This window comes from Saccostrea cucullata, unplaced genomic scaffold (assembly GCF_032062105.1).
Source record: "Saccostrea cucullata isolate Sc308-1 unplaced genomic scaffold, CSIRO_AGI_Scuc_v1 ctg7691, whole genome shotgun sequence".
Taxonomy (NCBI): domain Eukaryota; kingdom Metazoa; phylum Mollusca; class Bivalvia; order Ostreida; family Ostreidae; genus Saccostrea; species Saccostrea cuccullata.
Genome location: NW_026927268.1, coordinates 1,214 through 19,312, shown reverse-complemented (window position 1 = coordinate 19,312; position 18,099 = coordinate 1,214).

Here is an 18,099-nt window from a genome sequence, read left to right as displayed (position 1 = left end):
TCAAAAACCGATATACAGAATTATGTATCTTAGTGTTGTCTAATTGTGCGCCAAGTTATATTGAAATCAGACCAAAATTGTAGGAGGAATAGCATTTTAAATGTATTTCACAGAAATTTCTATTTTTAGTAACCAAGGCAACACTGTTCATCGAAATAAAAAAAAACATCGATATACAGAATTATGTATCTTAGTGTAGTCTACTTGTGTGCCAAGTTATATTGAAATCAGACCAAAACTGTAGGAGTAGCATTTTTTTGAATGATTTTCACAGAAATTTGTATTTTAAGTAACCATGGCAACACCGTTCATCGAAATCAAAAATCGATACATAGAATTATGTATCTTAGTTTAGTCTACTTGTGTACTAAGTTATATTGAAATCAGACCAAAACTGTTGGAGGAGTGGCGTTTTGAAAAATTGTTTACAGATAGACGGAAGAACGACGGACGCCGCATAAGCTGTTCTGGTCTCTGACCAGTAGAGCTTAAAATGACTTAATCTTGTTGAAAGTATTAATTTCTATAATTATAATGTTAATCTATTTACATTCCTCCAGGTTGCCCGATTAGAGAAGTACATGAAGTTGTAGCTGCAATAATGTAGCCCTCTCCCTTTTTTTTAGTGGGGGGGGGGGGGGGGGGGGAGGTGAGGGCTACAACTCTCTAGGATCTCCGTAATGGTGCAAAGCGAGGGCGATTCACTCCCGCATGGATTTTGGCTGAAATTGTCAGTAAACAGCTATTTCATTTATATGTCTTACCTGGACTTCCAAAATGTAGTTATCCCAGACATAAATCGATCCAAAAATGTACAGAACAATCCATATATCCGTATTTTTCGTGTATATCAACATCACAACTTAAAGGGACATGGACAGTTTCAGCTTAAATATCAAAATTTATTTTTTCCATTTTTACAAATATTTTACAAGGGTCTTTGTAATGATCATCAAAAATCTGAACGTCAGTTGTCCAGATACAAGACAGATTTAGAGCTCCAAACTTTTGTTATGTAAACATAGTAGGTGTCATGTTTTTGTTTAACCTACTAATGTATGTTTCTTCAAAGTAGATAATTTTCAAATAAAAGTTAATTTTAAATAGTACGATTCGACAGTTACTATTGATTTGATGAATTTCATTTTGCTATAAATATATTTCTATATGTAAACAAAAACAAGGCACGAGCCTTGTTAAAATTATGAAGAACTTTAAGTTCTGTATCTTGTTTGTTAAACATCAATGATGTTCAAATTTTTGCTGATCATTAGATGCTGCCATAGTTAGGAATTGTAAACATTAAAACTGGTTTAAAAAATTCAGTTCAAACTGTGTCCATGCCCCTTTAAATTTATCCGCCATGTTTACTGACCTTGACATACCAGGGTATTTTATTTTGGGACAGATGAGATTAAGGATCTATAGGTAGCGGATTTCTTTCGAATTACCTATTTTAAGCCTAAATATCGCTGCTTAGGAAAACGTGACACATGGAATTTTATTTATCGATGTTTAGTGTTACTATTCATCACAATTATTTATAATTATCGACATTTGCTTTATTGAGTTATTCTAAATTTCAAGCGCAAGTCTCAGTACGTCACGCGTGAACTGTCTTGGCTGCTGAGTAAAGCGACAAGTAAATACACAGATTTATTTTACATGGTTTTCGCGTTTAACGAGCTATGATGTCCACAGTGAATAAATATGTCGTCTTATTAGAAGTAAGTTGAAAGTAAAAACAATTTATTCTGCCAGCAGTCGCCCGTATTTAAAACAATATTTTTGCACCATTACGGAGATGCTGTGGAATTGTAGCCCTCTCCAGATAATATCAAAAAAATCGGAGAGGGCTACATTATTGCAGCTAATGAAGTTGTTGCGCCTGCACAAGAGCAACGGAATAAGCAGCTGCTCTTTATCTCGCGGGTCCGAATCCAACAGAGGGACATGAAGACCGGTTTCTCGAATGAGACTTAAAAGACCCAGAGACCTAGGTCTCGTGTTCCAGTAGGTGATGACACGTAAAATACCCCGCGGTGCTCAAAGACCGAGAACAGAACTAAAGAACTGCGAACGATTATAGTATTGTTTTTCATAAAACATTTCTTTGGGAAAGTAAAGAAAGACAAGCGTTCTGAGAGTTTTGCATTAGCAATACATGTCCTCTATCGGGATCCCCTTTTCTCTTTAGGATGTCTTTTTATAATAATATCCTGTATGAAAAAGTGCCCTCAAAATGTGAATATTTCGGAAGTACTTGTTTATGAATGAAATATCAGAACCAGAAGTCTCTGTCGAGACTGAAGCTCTACTGGTTTGTACTTATTATATAGCAAAGGAAGAGACTTAAGCAGTTGGGAATTGAAACTTTACAACAGCAATAAATAGGATAATGATCCTTAAGTCTCGTTATGTTCTTAGTGTAGTCTACTTGCATGCCACATTATATTATAATCAGACTAAAACTGTATTTGGAGTAGCATTTTGAGAGTATATAACAGAAATTTCTATTTTTAGCAACTGTGGCAACACCGTTCATTGAAGTTAAAAATCCAATATACAGAATTATGTACCTTATTGTAGTCTACTTGTGTGCCAAGTTATATTGAAATCACACCAAAACTGTAGGAGGTGTAGCATTTTAAAAGAATTTCACAGAAATTTCTATTTTTAGTAACCACAGCAACACCATTCATCGAAATCAAAAACCGATATACAGAATTATGTACTTTAGTGTCACTAGTCTAGTTGTGTGCCAAGTTATATTGAAATCAGACCAAAACTGTAGGAGGAGTAGCATTTTGAAAGAATTTCAACGAAATTTCTTTTTTTAGAACCACGTCAACATCGTTCATTAAAATCAAAAACCGATATACAGATTTATGAAGCTTAGTGTAGTCTACTTGTGTGCCAAGTAATATCGAAATCACACCAAAACTGTAGGAGGAGTAGCATTTTGAAAGAATTTCACAGAAATTTCTATTTTTAGTAACCACGTCAACACCTTTCATTGAAATCAAAAACCGATATATAGAATTATGTATCTTAGTGTAGTCTACTTTTGTGCCAAGTTATATTGAAATCAGACCAACACTCGCAGGTAGGTTAAGGTTACAACCAAATATTCTACCTGCCCATATGATATGACGTCATAATAAGCTATATGACGTGAGATTTAGATATAACAATTTCTTAAAATCGATATCTAAGATTAATATGAGGTCGTAAAAATGAACCAAAATATGCAGAGGAATAATATCAACGGAATTTTGTCGTTCCTGGGCCTCTGTAGTTATCACAGGGGTTACATACCTAACCCGTGACGTCATAACTGTTGATCATGCAGTAGCAGAGTGAAAGTGAAAAGTAACGAGAAGTGATGTAAACAAACACAAGAAATCGGAGTTTAAAAGCATTTAAAATGAATATCATGTGTGATTTTTTTGGGAATAAAGCGTATGAATAAAGTATGGTAATATAATTCTGCAATTTCTTCGTAAAATTAAAGCAGGGAGGGTGTTTACTTGCCGATCAGCCTTTCCTCTGTCGTTTGTAACAAAAAAGGTGCAAAAGTTCAACACTACGCCGCATATCTTGAAACTTAATATTTGTTTCTATCTAAAGTTCTTATTCTTTTGTTTTTGGAAAGTGCTGCTAGAATCGTATGGTTTACGGGAATTGATGTATTTTTTTCGATGTTATAAACAAAATGTAAAAATTTTGGGAAGGTTTCGTCCGAAATTGTTGAAAAATTATTTCTATGATAGGACAGTACGATTCTTGCAGCACTTTTCATGGTACAGAGATGTTTTTACATAACTATTATTACAAATTGAAACTAATTATCCCCGGGGTAGTGTTAAACTTTTCACTTTTTCATTAAGGCATATTTTCTAATTATAGACGTCACGTGGTGACGTCGTGGTGAAGTGCCTCCTGTAGTATAAGTGCCATTGAAGTCAGAATTATGTATCTTAGTGTAGTCTACTTGTGTGCCAAGTTATATTGAAATCAGACCAAAACTGTAGGAGGAGTAGCATTTTGAAAGAATTTTACAGAAATTTCTATTTTTAGTAACCACGGCAACACCGTTCATCGAAATCAAAAACCGATACACAGAATTCTGTATCTTAGTGTAGTCTACTTGTGTGCCAAGTTATATTAAAATCAGACCAAAACTGTAGGAGGAGTAGCATTTTGAAAGAATTTTACAGAAATTTCTATTTTTAGTAACCACGGCAACACCGTTCATCGAAATCAAAAACCGATACACAGAATTATGTATCTTAGTGTAGTCTACTTGTGTGCCAAGTTATATTGAAATCAGACCAAAACTGTAGGAGGAGTAGCATTTTGAAAAATTGTTTACAGACGGACAGACAGACAGACGGACGGACGACGGACGCATTACTATCGCATAAGCTCTTCTGGTCTCTGACGTGTTTGCATGCCATTAGACATAAATGCACCCTTTCAAATTGATCCGAACTGCTCATGTTACATGGTTAAAAAAGAATTTAAAACTTTCAAGGCATCCCCTCTCATGAAAATTCATACCAATTTGAAAGCTTTTTGTGTTTCACGGGGGACATATATGTTTTTGACAAAAAACGACAAATGTGCTTATTTTCTCACTAATTTCAAAGCGATTTACAACTAAAACACTGGACAGCTCAACCACTTTTTAAACTCATATGGTTTTTTGCACAAATCAAGGTCACGTTGTTATGATGCAAAATTGTGTAACGTAACAACAAAATATATTTCAGAAATGATTTATAACTTAATTTTGATCATATTCCATTACTTTAAACATAATTCACACATAATAATTTGTAGGATTTTTATATGCTCTTCAATGATAATATTATATTATGAGAGTTTACAAATGGTTTTTTCATAGTTTCTCGTCAAATGCAACCATCTTTGTATCTGTTCATGTTAAAGCATATTTTTGCCTTGCCTTAACAGAAAAACAATGCAATTAATGTAACTTCTGTATTTTCCGTACATAAATATGACACTAAGCGCAAGATGATATAAGTATGACCCTAAATGTAAAACAATTTTCTTTTCAATAAATAGAATTTACTATGTTGAAAGATAAACAACACTTTATTATCCTGTCCTTTTACATGATTTCTTTATGCAGTTTTGTCATTTTTCGGCGCTGCATTTCGGCAAATTCAAGGCAAGTATGGAAAATGTACAAAATACCTAGAAAAGAACTCATCTGTAAGAAGTCAATTTGAACATTTCATCCAAATAGTATCGCCCCGTGGGGATCCGGGTTAGAATAGGTCCTCAGTACCCCCTTGCTGGTCGTAAAAGGCGACTAAATGGGGCGGTCCTTCGGATGAGACCGTATAAACCGAGGCCCCGTGTCACAGCAGGTGTGGCACGATAAAGATCCCTCCCTGCTCAATGGCCCTAAGTGCCGAGCATAGGCCTAAATTTGCAGCCCTTCATCGGCAATGGTGACGTCTCCATATCAGTGAAATATTCTGGAGAGGGACGTTAAACAGTATACAATCAATCAATCAATCCAAATAGTATCAAAAAAGCTCAGTTAATTAAGTTGAACATACCTATCATTTAACATCATACAATTTATAAACAAATTCTTTTTACGAACATTGACTTTTAAAACTTAAGATAATGATTGTAGAGAATATGTACCTTTAACATGAAATATTAATTAACATAACGGTTGTGTCTCGTACTGAAACTCGATAATTTTAAGTTTTATTGCAATTTGTGCGAAAAACCATGCGAGTTTAAAAAGTGTGTTGAGCTGTATTGTATTTACATATCTATGTTTAATTTATTTGAATTAAACATAAGGTAAGATATAAGGAACATTTAATCATATTTGACAATTTCAAAATATTGTGAGGCTTGAAAGTTCAATTTCAATGGAAAATACCGGTATTGTCTACCCCCCCTTATTTCAAGAGCTGGAATTAGGGATAATTTACAATTTAGTGCTAGTATTAATGTAATAAATCAATCACCATTGAAATGTTCTTTGTATTAAACAAAGACTTTATGGCCATATAGCTGATAATATTGATTTAAATGGGTGCAAAATGTATGCGGGGATCGAGAGTTAGCGTGCGTAGTTCTTCGCAGCCCCCATTTCGGCATATGTTAGAGTCATTACGTATTGTGTATTAAAAGAAAGATTATCTTAGGGACGTTGAACATTGAGCATTCCCTGAACGTTAGTAAATGAAATCGTACATAACCTGTCTCTCCGTTTCAGCTTATCTTATTTTAAGACTATATACTGACACAGACTATTTTTTTAAAAATATCTATATATTATGTATAATTATTTTATTCAAGAAGGTATCTCTTACATAAGATTCTGTATCTTTTGGACTGATTTTGACTACACAAGACGATCATTACAAAATAATTATATTATGTCTCAAACTTTTTACTTAACTCGACACACTAGGCCATTGAGCAGTGAGGGATCTGCCGTGAAACATATGACCTAGGTTCTCGGCGGGTGTTGCTAAAACGCGGAACGGGAAACGGAACGGAAAACGGAATATATTATTTTGGATTAAATTACTTAAAATACAAAAATTTTATCATCAGTCAATAGAGCGCTCGCTCCGTGATCGGGAGGTCGTGAACTCGTATCTCGGCTGCGACTGACCCAGTCGATAAAATGGGTAGCAATTGTTCCTTCGCCATGCGCTCGGCACTTTGAAGTGAAAGTTGCGGGTCCTTCGGATGAGACCTTAAAAAGCGAGGCCCCGTGTCAGCGGAAGGCGTTGGCACGATAAAAATGGCCCTGAGTGCCGAGTAAAGGTAAAAATTTGAAGCCCTTCACCGGCATACGGTGACGTCTCCATATAAGTAAAAAATTCTCGAGAGGGACGTTAAACAATATACAATCAATCAATCAACCGAAGATTAGGCCAAGGAAGTTTAAGTGTTTGGAAAAAATTGGTACTGCAAGAAGTTCGCCCCCCCCCCCCCCCCTTGCGCCCCCTCCCCCAACGAAATAGGATTTTCGACTTTGAACAACTTTTTCTTTTTCCTTTTTTTTTTTTTTGCTTGTCAAATTTCTTTTTGGAATTTTTTCCTCTTCCACTTAGCCCCCCCCTTCCAATTTGCTTCCGACGCCAACGTTTGTAAAGACGAAAATAGCTATGTCACTGTAGTTTTGACATTCAGATTATACAAGCAGTGGCGAATCTGTGAATCTTGAAAGGGGGAGGGGCAGTTTGGGATCGCGGTAGGAGCGCACAGTCACATTAAGAAATTAATTTATTAAATCTTATGTACATTTTGGACACAAAAAAGGGAGGGGGCTTTTGCAACTTCTCAGACCTTTCCGATGAGCGGAAAAAAACAAATTCAAATGTTTTACAGGGTCTTTCATATACACCTCCCCCCAACACACATATACTGCATAAAAAACAATTGAACTTTAACTTTATTGAATGTTAAGGTGCTATACGAACTTTGAATATACCACCGGAAGTTTTCCAACTTTATCTTTCCAGAGTTTAAATATTTAGAAAGCGACTCTATTTTTCATAAGATATCTGGCTGATTCCATATGTAGCGGAAATGAGTTGTTTTTCGACTTAAAAATGTAGCGGTAATGATCGGTCGAAAATTTGAAAAAATGTAGCGGTAATGAGTTGAAATTTTTGGCGGCAATGTAGCGGTAATGTTGACCTCCCATTTTAACAACCAGTGTTACTTAAGAGGTGTTTATTCGAGCTTGCCGGCAAGGTTTGCCCTAAACGTAATCTTAATATTTTTTTCTCTATCCATGGTTCATCTAGGTATCAAATATTTGCCCCCTCCCCCATTCTTTTTCCAGTCTTAACCTTTTTACTACAGAAATGTTCATTGACACCCTCACAATTTTTGTTAATGTAATTAATGTATAAGTTAGTGTAAAAATAGTACTAAAAGATGGTGGAGTTGAAACTTATCCCCCCTCCCTAGTAAAACAAAACTCTTCCTTATGTTTGTTTCTTTGTTTTGTTTTCTTTGTTTTTTTTTTTGTTTTTTTTTTGCTTGTCAAATACTTTTCAAGTAAGTTTACCCCCCCCCTTCAAATCCAATTCTACGTCACTGCTATGTCAGCGATTTTCGTGAATAAGAGACTGAGCATGACTAAATCAACTTGTATTTAATAGTGGGGGATTGAATATGTATAAGATATATTCTTATGATAAAATTTCTGTATTTTAAGTAATTTATTCCAAAATAATATATTCCGTTTTCCGTTCCGTTCCGCGTTTTAGCAACACCCGTTCTCGGCAAGCGTTGGCACGATAAAGATCACTCGCTGCACAATGGCCCTAAGTGCCTAGTATATGTCAAATTGAAGCCCTTAATAAGTGAAAAAAAAAATCGAATGGGACGTAAGACATACAGTCAATAAATCAATGAAAATAATTAGGGGACCTGAAGTTTCATTTCTTTTCTCAGACGAATTCGGCATAATATCAATGATCATCAAGCTGCTCTTATGATGTAGCCGACACGGCATTCAACAATAGCTTCTTGGCCGGGGCGTGATATGTAGAGATAACGTAAATTGATAAACGCAGACAACAAGCAGTAGTCCGTCAGTCCTGTATTTTTAGTCAGCGCAACTCCTCATAAACCGCTGCACACAGTTTCGTCAAACTTTGCAGATATTTAGGACACAATGTGTAGACATACATATTACCAGGAAATTCCGATTCCATTATTTTTTCCGGGAATTTCCGCACTTTTCAACTTAGATTTTTGGCCATACCTTGAATATAGAGATAAACAGTTTGTAGCGCAACTACTCAAAAACTGCTGCACACAATTTTGTCAAACTTTGCAGATATTTAGGACACAATGTGTTGATGTGCATATTACCAGGAAATTCCGATTCCTTTTTTTCCGGGTATTTCCGCACTTATCAACTTAGATTTTTAGGTCACCTGAGTCACTCAGGTGACCTATTGCTATCTGTTTTCGTCCGTCGTCGTCCGTCGTACGTCGTCAATCAGTCGTAAACTTTTGAACATTTTCAGCTTCTTCTCTGCAACCACTGAACCAATTTCAACCAAATTTGGCACAAAGCATCTATGGGTAAAGGGGAACAAAAATTATGAATTTCATGATTCCTGCTCCCCTGGGGCCTGAGGGGTGGGGACAAAACCACTAAAATTAATGCAATCTTTAAAAATCTTCTTCTTTACTCCTGGACATCAAGCAGTCAAACTGTTTGCATGATTGTAATCAGCATTGAGTCCTTTACCAAAATTGTGAAATTCATGGCCCTGGGGTCAGGGGTACTTGTGCTAGGACGGGGCTAAAAAAGTATATAGTGAAAATGCATTATTTTTTTAAAAATCTTCTTCTCTGCTCCAGGGTATTAAATAAACTAACTAAGTACATAGTTATGATGAACAAGAGTGCCTCTACTAAAATTGTGAATTTTATGGCCCCAGGGTCAGGGATTCTGGTGTAAGGGCGGGGCTCTATTGATTATACAATGTATAGAGAAAATACATGCATTCTTTGAAAATCTTCTTCTCTGCTCCTGGGTATTAAATAAACTAACTAAGTACATAGTTATGATGAGCAAGAGTGCCTCTACCAAAATTGTGAATTTCATGGCCCCAGGGTCAGGGGTTCTGGTGTTAGGGCGGGGCTCTATTGATTAAATATTGAAAATACATGAATTCTTTGAAAATCTTCTTCTCTGCTCCTGGGTATTAAATAAACTAAATAAGTACATAGTTATGATGAGCAAGAGTGCCTCTACCAAAATTGTGAATTTTATGGCCCCAGAGTCAGGGGTTCTGGTGTTAGGGTGGGGCTCTATTGATTTTATAGTAAAGATACATGAATCCTTTGAAAATCTTCTTCTCTGCTCCTGGGTATTAAATAAACTAACTAAGTACATAGTTATGATGAGCAAGAGTGCCTCTACCAAAATTGTGAATTTTATGGCCCCAGGGTCAGGGGTTCTGGTGTTAGGGTGGGGCTCTATTGATTTTATAGTAAAGATACATGAATCCTTTGAAAATCTTCTTCTCTGCTCCTGAGTATTAAATAAACTAAGTACATAGTTATGATGAGCAAGAGTGCCTCTACCAAAATTGTGAATTTTATGGCCCCAGGGTCAGGGGTTCTGGTGTTAGGGCGGGGCTCTATTGATTATATAGTGAAAATACAAGAATTCTTTGAAAATCTTATTCTCTGCTCCTGGGTATTAAATAAACTAACTAAGTACATAGTTATGATGAGCAAGAGTGCCTCTACCAAAGTTGTGAATTTTATGGCCCCAGGGACAGGGACTCTGGTGTTAGGGGGGGGGGGCTGTATTGATTATGCATGTATAGTGAAAAAACATTAAATCTTTGAATATTTTCTTCTTTGCTCCTAGGCTTTAAGCATATGAACTACCTATATAGTTATGAGCAAGGGACCTAATCTTCAAGAATTGTAAATTTCAAGACCCCAGGGTCAGTTGTACCATAGAGGGGGGGGGGGGTTTCTTATATACTAAAAATGAATGAATTGTTTGAAATGTGCTCCTTGGTATTTATCAAATATTTTTGAAAAGCAAGGATGCCTTTCCAAAAATTGTGCAATGTGTGGATCTAGGCCTAAGAGTAAAGGGTTCATGTGTGGTAGCGGCACAACTGATTATTGCTGAATATTACTGATTTGTTGAAATGCAGTTTTTGTTCCCCTACCCTGCCTATGGGTATTTAGCAACCAAAATAAGGAACTGTTAAGTGTATAGTTATGATGACCAAATTGTAAATGCTACAGCATCTGGCTTAAAACATGGATCAAATTCAATCACTGGAAAGTTGTTGAATAATGCTCAGGTGACCTATAAGGCCCATGGGCCTCTTGTTGGCTATATCTTGAATATAGAGATGAACAGTTTTTCAGCGCAACTCCTCATAAACTGCTGCGCACAATTTTGTCAAACTCTGCAGATATTTAAGACACAATGTGTAGATGTGCATATTAGCAGGAAATTCCGATTCCCTTATTTTTTCCGGGAATTTCAGCACTTCAACTTTTGGGGGAGCGTTGGGTATGTGAGCTTACTCCTTTTTCTTTCATTGAAACTCCGTGAGGAAAATTTGATGACATTTACATTTTAAAAAAGCATCGAAAATCTTTGTCCTACATAAATATTAAATTCTAAATTAAAGGCCACGTGATCATAAATTCATGATTTCTCCACTTTTTCAGTAGCTTGTCGAAACATCATTCAACTTATAAGAATGCCAATGTTTAAGAAAAAATGAACAAACTCAGAGCACGCTTTTTCGTATCGAGATATAGTTATGAGACATAAGCACCATATGCAGGTAATGCTGGAATATAACTACATAAATATGGGAAGTTGTCGGTGAAAAAGACCGAGGGATTATTCTGTGCATGCTTAAAGCTGAACACGATTCGTAAAAGGAATGTGTCCTTGTATTTTTGTTAGGATTCTCGCTATATCTGCAGACCCCTATATAAAGGGCGGGTTGTAGATGGACGTATGCACTCGGTAGCGACAACAATAACGTAATACTTCGTCTAATGCAGGAAAGTGTGATACCAAAGAAACTTACAATTATAGTTGTACATAGTACAGGTAGGTACAGTCAGTGCAGTATACAAACAAACACAGAAACACGTAACTGCAATTAAATGTAAAAAAGATAGTGCAAGATAACCAGCACCATTATAGGTCGCCAGTCCACGCCGATACCCGTGACAATAAAGCATTTAGGTGTAACGAATCTTAAGTGGATACCTTGGTGTTGATGCATCATACATAATGATATCGAAAATGGCGTATGCCTATTTACGAGTCGTGTACAGCTTTAACGTGTCTCTTGTTGTTTTTATTTTTTATCAGTGTAGAAGATACAGATAAACTTTTAATTAAATAATTTTATAAAGACCAATTGCATGTTAATTTACAATTTTTTTTTTATTGTTGAAGCAGTTGTTTATCATGTCAAAATATCACGAGGAATGTTTGTGTAAAGCATAGAAAGCGTAGAAAGTCATATATTTTATTTCAAATCTGAATTTGTTTTAAAAAATATCCATATTTGATTAAAATATCTTCTTCAATATAATTGGTATAATGTGTTTGAAATCGAAGTTTCTCCTTCACGACATTTAATATTTTGGCGAGAAATGTTTGCAAATTAGGGCTTTTAGTCTCAACAAAATCCCTGTTTCTTTTTTCACTGCCGTAATAAATATTTTTCTCTTATCGATATTTTGCAGACAATTTCTCGAGTGTTCCAATGGATTTCTATGAAACAATCAGCAATACCTTAATAGCTTATTAATAAGACTTGAAATCTTGTTTTGTGATTTGACTGTCGCTACATCCAGTTACGGGAGATTTCCGTTTTAATGACATATTGTCAAGACGTTTTTATAGTTTTTGCTCGTCCGTCTGTTAATCTGTTCTGTCCGCAAAAACTTTAATCTTTGCCTTGACTTTTAAGTGGGTGGGGCCATGGCTTTCATATTTCAAAGGTGAAATTTCTTGTGACAAAACCTTTCTTGAAGTACCACCAAATTTGACCTCTTGACCTTGGAGTTTGACCAACTTTTCCGAAAAAAATCCAAGCTTTAATTTTGGCCATAATTTTAAAATAGTTTGTGCTTTGGTTTTCATATTTCACATGTGAAAAGACCTTTAGTGGGTATAAAGATATATGATCTCTTGACCTTATAGTTTGACTCACTTTTTAAAAACTTGAACCTTCTCCATAACTTTTGAACTGTTAGTACTACGCGTACGGCTTTCATATTTCACAAGTGTATATCTTGTGACAAGACATTCATTTTGATACTAACGCATTTGAGCTTTTGACCTTGGCCTTGGAGTTTGACTTGCATTTGAGAAACTTCAATCCTCGCAATAAGCTGCCACGGGGGCATCAGTGTTTCAAAAACAGAGTGTTTTTTTTTCTAAAACACTTTAACGTTAACAATGTAAATGTAATCATGAAACTCAAAGGGACGATAGAGCTTTACTTGTAGATTTGATATATAGGTATAATTTTTTTTCCGTTATCTACAGAAGTTCTAGTACTCTAAAATTACGCAGAATTTTATTCATTCTTTTCATTTCCTAGCAAATATCATTCTGATAGAGCGGGTCAAGTCAAGTCGTACAATTTCCACCGGAATTAAAGAAAAACTCCTGAAGTTGATTTTAATTGTCTAGCTAATAATTTTGATTTGTTGTTTGTTGTACGATATAATATAATTGATTTATTTTCTTTGATTATTTTTGTTTTGAAACTGAATCAAATAGCATGAAAATTCAGTCATACATTATTGGAAACAATTTTCTCAAGATGGACGTCTCGTTGCAGTGATACATTTTTAAGAAGGGGCATGGAAAGAATTATTGTAGTAGGGATGTATTAAAACGGAAAGTTCAAAGAAAAAAAGTGGCAAGTATGTGACAACCTAACTAATTGTCTTAGTAATTCAAACACATTTAGAAATAATTCAAGACATGCACTGCAGTTAAACCGAATTGAAACTGATAGGTTAACATGTGTCACGTCCATGGACGTCGCATAACGCACATTCTTACTTTAAAAAGATTTTGCAGCGATGCCAACAATTTTCAATTGACAAAGTAGGGATTTACTCAGTGTGTAAGATAGCTGCAGATCTATAGCTTATGGCTCTGAAAAATTTGGGTTAAGGGAGCTATAGTGCCACCAATTGAAAAATTGTTGAGCGTGAATGGTACGTCATGTACATAAAGCTTTGTTGTGGAAGTAGTAAGAAAATATGGTCTATAGTAGTGTTTGGATTTATACGGAGAAATTATTTGAGAAACGGCTCGCTTTTGTTGCGCAATAAATATACATTGTACACTTTTTTCAAAGGCTTGCAGTGTAGCCCTCTGGTCGTCCATCCCAATTTTTTTTCAGACCAGCAAGCTACAGATCTGCAGCTACAAGAGAGATAGTTAATTCAACTGAATCCTAATTTTGTGAAAATCGTAAACTTTGCCTTAGTTAAACCATGCTTTACTATCTCTGTAGAGAGATGACTTAGATTGGTGAATTCGTCGTGGACAAATATTAGAAATTGATTGTCACAAATTGGCTTGATGCTAATAAAAGTTGGCAAAGAATTATCTAGTAAACATCTTGATGAGTTGTAGAATTATTTATAACAAGAAAAAAAGAGAAGATGATCTGTAGTGAGAAAATAATTATTGAGGAAATTTATAAAAGATATGCATCATAGTGCCATTATCTCTTCGTTGTTACTTTATATTTTGTCTTAAAGGCGTTGTTCATAACATTGTCCTTGACAACTACAAAGAGATGATCTTCGGAAGTCCGCAGACTCAAAAAAATCCCTGGATGTACCAAGCGTATTCACTTTTCTTGCTGATTTTGCTCATTAATAAATTTATGAGATAATGAAAATTAAAAGCATCTCTCAATAAAAAAAATGTCATTGGTATCACATGTTAATGAATTAAAGTTGTCATTGGCGTAACATGCATGTACTGAAAAAAGTCTCTAAGTAGAAAAATAATTTATTACAATATAAATCAACTTGCTGTCAAGCACCATGAATTAGATGGCATAGTAGAATACAAATCAAATAATTTTTCTACCTAAGAACCAGAAGTCTCTGTCGAGACTGTAGCTCTACTGGTTTGTACTTATAATAAAAGAAGAGAAAAGTAGCAGTTGTCACATAAAACTTTTACAAAAGCAATAAATAGAATAATGATCCTTGATTAAGTCTCTTTTTGTGGCACGATTGCAATAAGACTACAACTGTAGGAGTAGCTTTTAATAAAATTTTACAGAACTACGGAGATAGTTCACAGAAATTTCTATTTTTAGTAACCATGGCAACACCGTTCATTGAAATCAAAAACCGAAATAAAAATTATGTATCTTAGTGTGGTTTACTTGTGTGCCAAGTTATATTGAAGTCAGACCAAAACTGTAGGAGGAGTAGCATTTTGAAAGTTCTTCAAAGAAATTCATATTTTTAGTAACCACGGCAACACCGTTCATCGAAATCAAAAACCGATACACAGAATTATGTATCTTAATTAGTGTAAACTACAATGTACTTGTGTGTAAAGTTATATTGAAATTCGATCAAAACTGTAGAAGGAGTAGCATTTTAAAACTATTTCACAGAAATTTCTATTTTTTAGTAACCACAGTAACACCATACATTGAAATCAAAAACCGATACACAGAATTATGTATCTTAGTGTAGTCTACTTGTGTGCCAAGATATATTGAAATCAGATTAAAATTGTAGGAGGAGTAGCATTTTGAAAGTTTTTCACAGAAATTTCTATTTTTAGTAACCACGGCAACACCATTCATCAAAATCAAAAATCGATACACAGAATTATGTGTATAAGTGTAGTATACTTGTGTGCCAAGTTATATTGAAGTCAGACCAAAACTGTAGGAGGAGTAGCATTTTGAAAGTTCAAAGAAATTTCTATTTTTAGTAACATCGTTCATCGAAATCAAAAACCGATACACAGATTATGTATCTTAGTGTATTCTACTTGTGTGCCAAGTTATATTGAAATCAGATTAAAATTGAAGGAGGAGTACCATTTTGAAAGTTTTTCACAGAAATTTCTATTTTTAGTAACCACGGCAACAACATTCATCAAAATCAAAAACCGATATACAGAATTATGTATCTTAGTGTAGTCTACTTGTGTGCCAAGTTATATTGAAATCAAACCAAAACTGTAGGAGGAGTAGCATTTTGAAAAATTGTCTACAGACAGACAGACGGACGGACGCATAACCATCGCATAAGCTCTTCTGGTCTCTGACCAGTAGAGCTAAAAATATAGTTTGCCCTCAAAAGTACCTGTTTTGTCAATGGTGTAACCATACCTGTCATTGGTACTAAACTTCAGGAGGTAATGACAGTAACACAAATGACGTTTAAGTCATGAAATGATCTGATACTCTTTAATTGACCCTGGATAATGAAAAGGTCGTGTCCACATTGTAACAAGTTCACTTGAAGGTCACCTTTCATATAAAAGAGTTCAATGAATATCTAAAATTGTTTTGAAATAATGATGGAAACACCACTGACAAAAACAGTTTATATTATTATACTTGTGTTAAAATGTTTCCTATATAAAGTTAAGAAGGTAAAATAGCTATCTTTGATAGTCCACGCATAGCAAAGCTATACCCCGGTGTATAGTTTTTGCTATCCACCCTCGGAAAATTTTCATGCAATTTTTGCCGCCAATTTTGATTTCCAGCGATAACTCTATTGACTGGTGATGTCATAATGACTTCAGTAGCATTGTGACGTCATCATGACGTCAGATTTTTGTAGTATTATATCTTACTAAAAAAAATCAAACCTCAAAAATTGTATTATACATCAGTATAATAAAACATTTATCCAATGGTTGTGAGTGGGATAGCTCTTTTATCCAACCCTTGACAGGAAGTGTATACTATAAGTCTACATTCTTTACTTTTGAATCCCTTCAATATGTTGTGATTTTGAATATATAAAGGAACAATTTCTGTTTTTGGTGAGAAGTGATGTAATATGACTCAGGATTGCTTATAATCTCTAATGAGGATTGATAACTCTTTTTGTTTAGCAAAAACAAAAATATAGTGACACCAATGACATTTTAGTTGTACCATTCTTGTACGGTCATATTTATTACTGTATCAGTTTAATGGAACATGGGTCTCATATTTAATTCGTAGAGATATTCTTTTTAAGGAGGCTGGGAGGTCAACAAATAAACCACCAGATATAACTTAATTTTTTAGATATGATATCTTAAGCTGCCAACCATCATTTGGCAAAGAAAAAAATTCATACATGTTTGTTTAAAATTTGATCATTTTTGTGTATCTTTATATGGAACTCTTCATCTAAAGGAGTTTAATATAGTCTAAAAATGACTACAACCACACAGCCCTCTTCACATATATTTTATGCATACAATATTCACCCCTACTAATGTGTTCGGAACCTTTTATTTTCGGTGTTCTTCAAATTATAAAACCTGATGAGTTCAGAGTACCTCTGGCAGTGGCTCTGACGAGAGTTAGCGAGACTACAGCGAGATAGGGTAAATTATTCACGGAAATGTGGCTAGGAAGTGACTATCACGTGGAGACATGGTAAACAGAAAAGTCATGTTGCGTTTCAGTTTTTACTAACCTATAATATCTGTAGAAATGCACTTCATTCGATCTTTCTAACATTCATCATGTTCATTTAAACTTAACTAAGTATTCTCTGTATTACAATTTTCTGCATTCACGAATTAAAATTTCTTTTTGGACAAATATTTTTACATGGGAACCGGAACTATATTTTTGGCGTCAGATTAGCAAATGAGGCACCAGCATGATTTTAACTGACCAATCAGCTGAATGAGAATTGTATTATAAGTTTCTACGAATACTATAGGAATTGTACGGTAAAAAAAGAAAATCTTATGGTAAATGAAAAGCATTTTTTAAAATTCTATACTATTTTCATGCTCACATTGACAAACAATTCATTTGTTAAATAAACGTTGGAAGTCTAGGTTTCGCAAAGTCATACTGCAAAGCGATTTGTATCTGTATTAATTCCTTTGTTCAATTGTTGTACTATCGGTGAATACAATTGTCAGGTGGATTTCCTGGCCAAAACACGTGATCACGAGTATAGTTATGTAAACAAAGTTTTGTCCATTTAAATGCTTAAGAGATGTTGCTCGTTTTCCTTACCCTTGAAGCACTGGTGTTCTAAACTAGACAAAAATTACATTTTATTAAACTTTTTTTCTAGTTAACAACAAATCTTTCATAGTTTCTAATCTTTGTATTTTGTTCATAAGAACATTTTTTTTTTATTTTTCACTCCATTCACATGATCATTGATTGACCTGAAACACGTATTCGAAGCAGAATGTAAACATGTATTTGGCGTAAACGTTGCTATTCATTCAACGATTGGTCAGTTGCTCGTGGTAAGATCCTCTGTGCGCATTTATAACAATAGCCATATAAGGCAAACAAAGGT